Consider the following 9,538-nt stretch of genomic DNA (forward strand, 5'->3'; position numbering starts at 1 on the left):
TGAGGACCATGGCCTCAGATTTGGAGGCACTGATCCTCATTCCTGCCACTTCAAACTCGGTCGCTGGAGAACTGGAAGCCAACAAGACCAGATTATCCATAAAAAGCAGTGACACATTACTAGGGTCACCAAACTGGACCACCCTTCCTGGCTGCACCTTGACATCCTATCTATGAATATCACAAACAGGATAGGAGACAAAGCACAGCCCTGTTGGGGTCTCACATCCACTGAGAGCGGTCTCTCAAGTTTTGCAAGAAAATTCACAAAATAATATCTCAGAAAAAAGGAGTGGAAGGCAGCCACGCATAGAGTACACTCCAGCTCCATATGTGCAAAACATTCAATCATTCAAATTAAAACCTTTTATCGATCACATTTACCTTATTTAAAATTGTAATAATTGAAGTCACCCAGGGGTCTGCTGGGGTCTAATGTGGCCTTTCATGCTTTTGTCTTTAGCTATCCAGATTACTGTAATGCACTCCTGTCAGGAATACCTAAAGCAGACACAACAGTGCAAAACGCAGCAGCAAGCATTGACACTAAAAACAGAAAATCTGCATAAATCTCACCCTTAGAGTTGATTGATAAAATTTGCCAAAGCATTTTTGACATTTGCTGAGTTTGTCTGTGACCAGATATTTTCCTGGAAATTTGCTGTGTGGCCAACTAATGAATTTTGTTACCTAGCATCCCATGATGCATTGCGAGGACACTGTAACATCATCATTGAGCTGCAGTAGTCAGTGTTATAGAACGCTGGTTCTAGTGATGGGGTAAAAACTTGGGAACACAGTTAAACACAAAATGGCTTCTCTTAAAGAAACAGGCTACAAAGCCTCAGAAATATAGAAATAGAAATAAATGCTGTTGTTGTTGTTGTAGTGGTCGATTGAGCTTGGATTGAGGAGGCAAGTAGGGGTAATGACTTGACTGGCAGGGCGATTGTGCAGTCGGAGTGGAGCGAGCATAAGAGAATATGCATGGGAAGTGAGTGGGAGAGTTTGTGGGGTTGTGCTTGGATATTTAGTGTGTGGAACGAGCCCCGGACACAGACAGGCAGACATGTTATTTTGCACCACCACACGTTTATTTACACTATTAATATTTACAATGTCCATAAGTGCACCACAAACCCCAATCTTCCCCAAAGTCCAGGCCAACCACACTATGCCTCTTCTTCGGACCTCCTCCTTCTCTCTCTCTCTCCGACCTTGTCCTGCTTCAACCCGACTCCAGCCTCAAATGAAGGGAGGCGGCCCCTTTTATCCGTACCCGGATGTGTTCCAGGTGTGCACCGGCAATCCCGTGGACACGCCCCAGTGTGGCGGAAGTGCCGGCAGTCCTCCCGGAAGCACTCCGGGTGTTCCCTCTCTTCTTCCCCCCAGCACTTCCAGGTGTGGCGGAAGTGCTGAGGGTCAGGGCTCTTCAGGCATCCTGGCGCCCCCTGGCAGTGACCACGGGCCCCTATAGGGTTGAGCTTCCAAGCTCTGTTCCCGTGGTCCCCATACCATCCAGGATGGCTGCCCTCTCGTGGTCTGGAGGAGGCGTTGTCCCTCTTCCGGTCCTTCCTGGCGTCCCGGCTGGGTACCACCCCCAGCCGTTTGCCACAACATATAAAACCAATAACAAAAGATGTATTGTGTTGTTTTGCTTCGGATGCAGAACTGAGAGACTTTGATAGTTTAGAAGTTAAATAAACGCAGAGATAAACAGGCCTCAAAACTACCGAGTCCAATGGTTTGTAACATATGTGCCAGTAACAGGGACTTCTGGAAAGTGGGTGGAGTCAACAGAGATGCCACTGACAGGGGCATCAGCTTATGGGCCTCAGAATGGTTCAGGTCCCTGTAACTGTCCAAGGATTCAGGCTGTCTCTTCTACAGCTGGACTCTTTTGGCACTCATTGCATGCAATGGATATGCGACAAAGTGCGAAATACGACAGCTTGACTAGACCTGCCATTGCTGTGTCCCAAACATTATGGTGCCCTGAAATGGGGGGGGCAATGTGCGTGACCTAAATGTATGCAAAACCCCATAAATGAGGTCCAGGGTCCTTCAGGCATCCTGGCGCCCCATGGCAGTGACCACAGGCCCCTACAGGGTTGGGCTTCCAAGCCCTGTACCTGTGGCCCCCAATATAACCAGGGCGGATGCCCCCTCGTGTTCTGGAGGAGGTATGAACCCTTCTGCTGTCTTCCTGGGTGTCCCGGCCGGGCATGAACCGCCACAAGTGTTATGATGTGTGAACTCTCGAAATGGCAAAATTTTCTGATGCCTCTAAATGATTTTTCGGAAACACAGTATTTCCTTTCATCTTTATGCAGATGACTGTCAGGTTTATTTCCCTCTGATGCGCCCTGGTCCATGCTCTGTCCAGCCCCTGCTTCACTGCCTTTTTGACATAAGCGCTATATAAATGTAATGAATTATTATTATTATTATTATTATAAGGAGTTGGATGACATTACATTTTCTAAATTTAAATGAGAACAACACAGAAGTCATGCTGTTTAGACCCAATGGCACCAGCAGGACCCCCTGCATCGACCTTTCCACTATGACTCAATTTGAGAAATCCATGATCACAGGTTTAGGTGTGAAAATGGATTCTACTTTAAAACTTGATAGCAATGTGAACGCAATGGTAAAAACTTGCTTTTTTCCAGTTGAAAAAAATCAAGCCTATTTTGTCTAAATGCAACCTTGAAACAGTGATACCTGCTTTTATAACCTCTCGTCTAGATTTCGGAATTAGCCAGGCCTCCATTGCTTGCCTACAGCTGGTGTGAAATGGCACTACTCGATTTTTAACTGGCAAAAGCAAGCTTGATTTTGGCTTCCCTTCACTGGCTTCCAGTTCGTTTTCAAATCCATTTTAAGGTCCTTGTATTTGTTTTTAAATCCTCTAATGATTGTGCCCCATTTTATTTTTCAGAACTGCTGCATCTTTATGTACTGTCTCGCTCTCTCAGGTCAGCAGACCAGACGCTTTTACGTGTTCCTAAGACACGATGCAAACTTAGAGGTGATCAGGCTTTTTCAGTTGCAGCTCCTTCACGTGTTATCTTTAAATCCTATTTAAAAACACACTTTTACTCCCTGGCCTTTAACCCAGTATGATATGTTGACTATCTGTATACTTTTTGTTATAAATTTCTTCAGCTGTCATGTGTTTATGTGTTTGTTTCTTTTACCCTTTGGTTACTGTATGTCTGATATGTTGGGTTTTATTGTATAGCCCTTTGGTCAGCCTTGATGTTGTTTTTAAAGTGCTTTATAAATAAATAAAAAAAACAGTCTAGCAAAGGCCTCACCCAAGGTAGCCTGACCTAAAACTCCCCTGGGGTGATTTAGCCGACACAGGCCCTAAAAGAGGATTGTGACGATGCGTGTTCTCTTCAGGCTCCCAACGTCCTTATGGGAGCCCTGAACCCAACACCGTCAGTAATGTCACCGAGTTCAGCTGACAAAATGGGGACAAATCTCACATGAAGCCAGGGGATATATTCAAAGGTGAAAAAGTGCTTTTATTAAAACAATCAAAACAAAGTGCAAAAGTGCATTGTCCAAAGTTCCATAAATAAATCCATAAAACCAAGTGTCCAGTGGGGATAAAAACCATTCAATAAATACATCCTTTAAAATCCGAGGTAAAAATGCAGAAGTTAAAAAGCAGTCTCTCACTCCATTTACTCTCCGGCCCACCTCCATCTTTCTCCCCGGCTCACCCATTGCTCGCAGCCGGCGGAGACCAACAGCCACGAGCTCCTTCAGCTAATCTTCGTCTTGGCTCCCTTCCGGATGTCACTGCCAGACTGCCGAGGTCAGCTGTCCTCCCCCGATCCTTCGCGCACCCGCAGTCGCTCCTCAGATCCCATGGGAGGACACTTCTCTGCTCACCCCACTTGCTAATTTTCAGTGGGGCGGACTAGCCCATAGAGCGCCACCATCTAACGCTCCTTCGCGGGGCCCCAGCTCGTTCTGTCTCTTCATTATAGGTGGTCAGATTGTACCCACTAAGACTGCTCTTTCCAGTCCTTTAACTTCCTTTTTCTTCCTCCATCCCTACTGATTTCTCAAGTCATCTCTCTTTTCCTTCCATTTCTATCTTTGATTTTTCCTCTCCTCTCGTATACATCCGTATATATATATATACACACCCACGGGTGCCTCCATGGGCGCAGTGCCTTAATTACATGCCGCAGGAAGCCAATGAGGCAAACAAGAATGGCCGCACCCACACGTGCAGGTGCGACTCGCTCCGATCACCTCATTAACTCCCCGCGGTCGTGCAATCACGGCCCACGGAGAACGGCACTGATTTAAAAACCGACCTTTTTTTTTCGGAAGCCGCGGACCCGCTATACCACAAGGATGTGGTTTCAAAAATTCAAAATTTAATATATACAAAATACACATACATTTTTGTCATGACCCAATTTTGTCATGACAAGGCCCATACCTTGTTGAATGCCCGGACTGTAGTCAGAGCCATGGGTGCCCCTCAATGAATAATCATGGATGATCAACATAGCAGGCCCCCCACCCCCCTTAGAGAATTGTGGATGATTGTCCAGGGCACAGAGAAAACACCTGACTTGAGAAAGTTCATTTCAAAGTCAGTCCAAGTTAAAAAAAATAAGTCAAAGAAGACCAAAAAAATACTTCCATGGGCAAAACAAAGCAACAAATCTAAATCTGCAATCAAATAATCAAAATCCAAGAAGAGAAGTAAAAAAAAATCCAAGAAGCCAGAAGATGGATTTTTATAAAAAAAATTAAGAAACAGCACTCTTCAAACATTACTGAACCACTGAAGGACCCGCTCCTTAAGGCTGAGTTATAGTTCTGCGTCACTAGGCTGTTGTCCACACTGTCAAAAGCAGTTTATACTTCTGTGTCACGCCACACCGCAGTCACATGTCTGAATGTTAGTTGCCGTTGTTTGCATCATGCAAGAAAAGCAAAAGGTAGTTTTTGCCCTCCAGTATTACCACTCTGCTTGTCACACATCTTATTTTTTTCATATTATTTATTATTATTATTATATGATATTTTTTTCATTTTGTTGTTTTCATATTTGTCCTTCACATTTTTTCCACTCTTCATATATTCACACACTTGCAAACCAGAAGAACAGAAACACATTTCAGGAAATACAGTTACCAAAGTAGCCAATCAGCATCTGCATAGGGCACTTCATATCATATTTTTAAGGATGCGCATGTCAGGCTGCTCCCTAGATACACTGTAAGCAATGCAGGCTATGACTTCCCTACGCCGTAGGTCTGATGCAGAAGTATAAATCAGCCTTTAGCCTCACAACCTATAAAGGCTGAGGGCGGCCCTTCAGTGGTGCCATCAGAGTGGCCCCGCCCTTTGGTGTACCGCCCACAAAACACAATGAAAATAGGAGGGAGCACAGAAACACAATACACAGATACTTAATAATAAATAGCGTAATATTAACAGCAACTGTACAAATTCAATAAATACATGAAAACTATTATTTTCCTAATCAGTGACCAGTTTTCATTGCTAATTAACTCCTTTACCCTTCATTTTAATAGCCCTGTTTTTAAGGATTCAGTGCTCTGAATTGATTCGTTTCTTCATTAAATGGCAGTTGTGATAAAAACACAGACCAGACATCATAAAAAGGTTTGGGGCAGCCACCCGTATAGTATCCCTGGCTGCAAAAGGTTTTTAAATTGACAGAGATGTTCGCAATACTGAGTCCAAAACAGAACTGATTTCTTGGTGCTAAGATGGCAGCTTTAAAGGCCCATATAGGAAGTAACATCATCGAAGGGGGCGGACTCGGAAGTGACATCATCGAAGGGGGCCGGACCCGGAAGTGACGTTCTCTAAGGTACTGGAACCTGGCAAGATTTCTTGGGAACGGAGAAATGAGAAAGACAGTTAGTGCACCCTGCCGCCCCCTGGTCGGATGTGGTATTACCATTACTTAAGCCCTTCAGCTGCCTCCTAATTGCACGTGTGTGACACAGCCAAACAGGAATGAGACGTGAAACGAGCCAACAGATGATCAGCTAAATTGGGGCTTCAAACTCCAACCAATTTCACTCCAATGAGTTTCTTAATGAGAAGCCAATTCTTGCTGTTAATTAAAGCGGTTATTGAATATCATGACTTGTTGCTGCTCTCATTCGGCCACAGCAGACTGTTAATTTTCTGTTATTTTTAGAACACCGTCAAGATGTTTTGGTGACCTGAGCAGACCAACATGACCGAGACCTTCACCTTTCTTGGTTTTGTGTCTCATTATTGTTTGGTTGCTCATTAAGGAAAAAGAAACAACTAAGGCAGGGGTCTCAAACTCTGGTCCTGGAGGGCTGCAGTGGCTGCAGGTTTTCATTCCAACCCTTTTCTTAATTAGTGACCTGTTTTTGCTGTTAATTCACTTCTTTTGAATTCATTTTATTTGACTTGCTCTTGAAGACTCAGACCCCTCAATTGTTTCTTTTTCCTTAATTAGCAGCCAAACAATAATGAGACACAAAATGAGCCAAAACAGGACCAGCAAACTGTGACCATCAAACAGTATCTGAAAATAAAGAAAGGTGAAGGTCTCAAGAATGCTGATCTGCTCTTAGAAAAGAGAAAACAACTTCGGAAATGTCCGCTATTGCACAATGAGAGCAGCAACAATCCATGGAATTAAAGAACGGGTTTAATTAACGACAAGACTTAGCTCCTCATTAAGCAACTGGTTGAAGTGAAAATGGTTGGAGTTTGAGGCCCTGACTTAGTTGCTCTTGTGTTGACTCAATCACTTCATATTTCACTTCTGTTTGGGAGCCATTTAAGGAAAGAAATGAAGCAATCCAGAGGAACGATGAAGAAATTCAGGTAAAAATTTCTTAAAAACCAAGTTAATTAAAATTAATTCAAAAGAAGTTAATTATCACTAATTAACAAAATGGTTAGAATGAAAACCTGCAGCCACTGCGGCCCTCCAGGACCGGAGTTGGGCACCCTTGCTTTACAACAAACAAAGAAGAGACAGAAAAGGAAAATAAACTAGTGCACTGGTAAGGAACTTATTTTGAAAAAGAAAAGATAAAGCCAAATAAAGGGGTCAAACCCAAGAAGACTGCCACATCAAAACCAAATCCAAAGTAAGAATCAAAGATGTTAGTCAAAAATTCAGACATAAGTCGAGACCAGAAATGGAGTTTAGAAAAGGGTTGTCTGGCTTTTGGATTCTGCAAACTCAGATGAGGAAGTGCCTGAAATGGTGAGCATTTAATCCCCTGTGTCGTTCCCAGTCGTTCTTGACATCTTGGGACATGGCTCACGGAGCAACATGGAGCAAAAATGGTACAAAATAACAACAAACATAACATCTCAGTAGAACATCTAATACAATGTTCACAATCTAGGGCTCCAGATATCCTAAAAATGAGAGGTCGACCTCGTAAAATGATAAAGAAAAATGAAAAAAAAAATAACAATAATAATTAACCCATTCACAACAATAACACTGGCTGACACACAACACTCAGTAAATGAGTTGGCTTCCCTCCATTATTGTTGGGTTTAGGGACACCCTGTGAGACGGAAGGGGTTTATTAATTTTTTCTGTTTTTCAAGTCATCCCTCCCTTATGCGTTCCTGATTATATTCTAATTATTTATCCAATTCATTACAATAACTATTCATGGTGGCTCTAAAATCTGTACTAACCCCTATTCTCTCTTCTGTTTCCTTTTCCGGCGTCCTTTTGGTGGTGGCTTGCACCACCACCATCTACTCTAAGTACCATGATGTTCCAAAAATGATGGATGGATTAAAAGCCAGAAGTCTGTATGACCATCAGCATCAAGTGACTCCATGAGAACCCTAACTACAAAGAGGACTATTTCATTTATGTTAGATAGAATGCCCAGAGGGGACTGGGTGGTCTCGTGGCCTGGAACCCCTACAGATTTTATTTTTTTCTCCAGCTTTCTGGAGTTTTTTTTTTGTTTTTTCTGTCCACCCTGGCCATCGGACCTTACTCCTTTTCTATGTTAACTAATGTTGCCTTATTTTAATTTCTTATTTTGTGTTTTATTTTTCTTTTCTTCATTATGTAAAGCACTTTGAGCTACTTTTTGTATGAAAATGTGCTATATAAATAAATGTTGTTGTTGTTGTTGTAATGTCACACACATGTGCATGGGAGGCAGCTAAAGGGCCTGAATAAGGGCAATTCCGAATCAGACCAGGATGTGGTGGAGTGCACTGACTCTTTTTCTTCCTATCCTGCAGACCATTTACGGGAGATTCCACCTGGCCCTGTTGACATCACTTCCAGGTCCGAGCCTATGGAGGAAGACCTTGCTGGCTCCAGCCCCTGTGATGTCACATCCAGGCTCGAGCCTATGGCTGAGGACCCTTGTGAGCCCAACCCCTTTGACCTCACTTCCTGTCTTCCCTTTTAAAGCCTCCACCTTTTCCCTATTCCCTCAGCTCTGTTTTGGACTCAGTTTTGTGCACATCAGTGCTGTTTATATTTTTGCAACGTTGCAGCCAGGATACCAAATATACGGGGTGGCTGCCCCAAACCTTGTTATAACTCAGAGTGGAGTTTCTGACACTAACATGTTTGGAATATATATATCTTCCAAGTTAGGGTAGCACACAGTAGTGCTCCCAATCTCATGGTCTTATACCAACCAAAGAAAACAATAAAACAAGTTAATGTCAATTGACTTTACACAGGCCATTAAACTGGATCTGAAACACTAACAGCCACGGATTTCAGGAGCAGCCTATTTTGAAAAGCTCCATGTTTCACAGTTTAGTGCAAAAAAAAAAAAAGTCTTAATCACGTCTGTCTGATCCCTTGAACGTAACTCAGTAGTCGAGCGGCAGGCCGGGTGCCTCTCTCCCGTCTCCGTGGGGCCTCAGATGTAAGTCACGTTTCGGGCTCAGCCTATATAAGGACTTTCTCTGCCATAAAATACCGTGTAATAGAAAGCTGCATTTGATTTAAAGCCACGGTCATAAAACAGATAAAAATATTTAGACAGCCACCTTGGGAAAGTCGCCAACTGCCTTCAACTGCAACTACTGTAAAACGCTAACCGCCACTCGTTACCTTTCAAGTTTCAAATTGAACTTGTAAAAAGGTTGTTGGGTCTGTACAAAATTAAAACGGGATTGTACTTCAAGTGAGTTCTGCTGGAATGTAAAATCGTTTCAGTGTTTTGAGTCTAATCAGACATGAATACATTTTTGCAGAAGTGGAGAATTGCTCCTATTCAGCATTCTCTGTGTACAAGTGGTAAGAAAATCAAGTGCCTGTTCCAATTGGCCTTGCTTCTAAAACGGTGTGTCTCTAAATCAGAGAACTTTGAATGATCATCCATGGCAAAATCAAATGCAACCCAACATATTATCTACTGTCACAAGAATGACACAAAGTCATCAGAAAGGTTGGGGGCAGCCACCCGTATATTGTTCCTTGGCTGCAAAATTGGTTACATTTGAAGAGAGATGTTCATAGGTACGAGTCCAAA

Source organism: Erpetoichthys calabaricus, chromosome 14 (genome assembly GCF_900747795.2).
Source record: "Erpetoichthys calabaricus chromosome 14, fErpCal1.3, whole genome shotgun sequence".
Classification (NCBI taxonomy): Eukaryota; Metazoa; Chordata; class Cladistia; order Polypteriformes; family Polypteridae; genus Erpetoichthys; species Erpetoichthys calabaricus.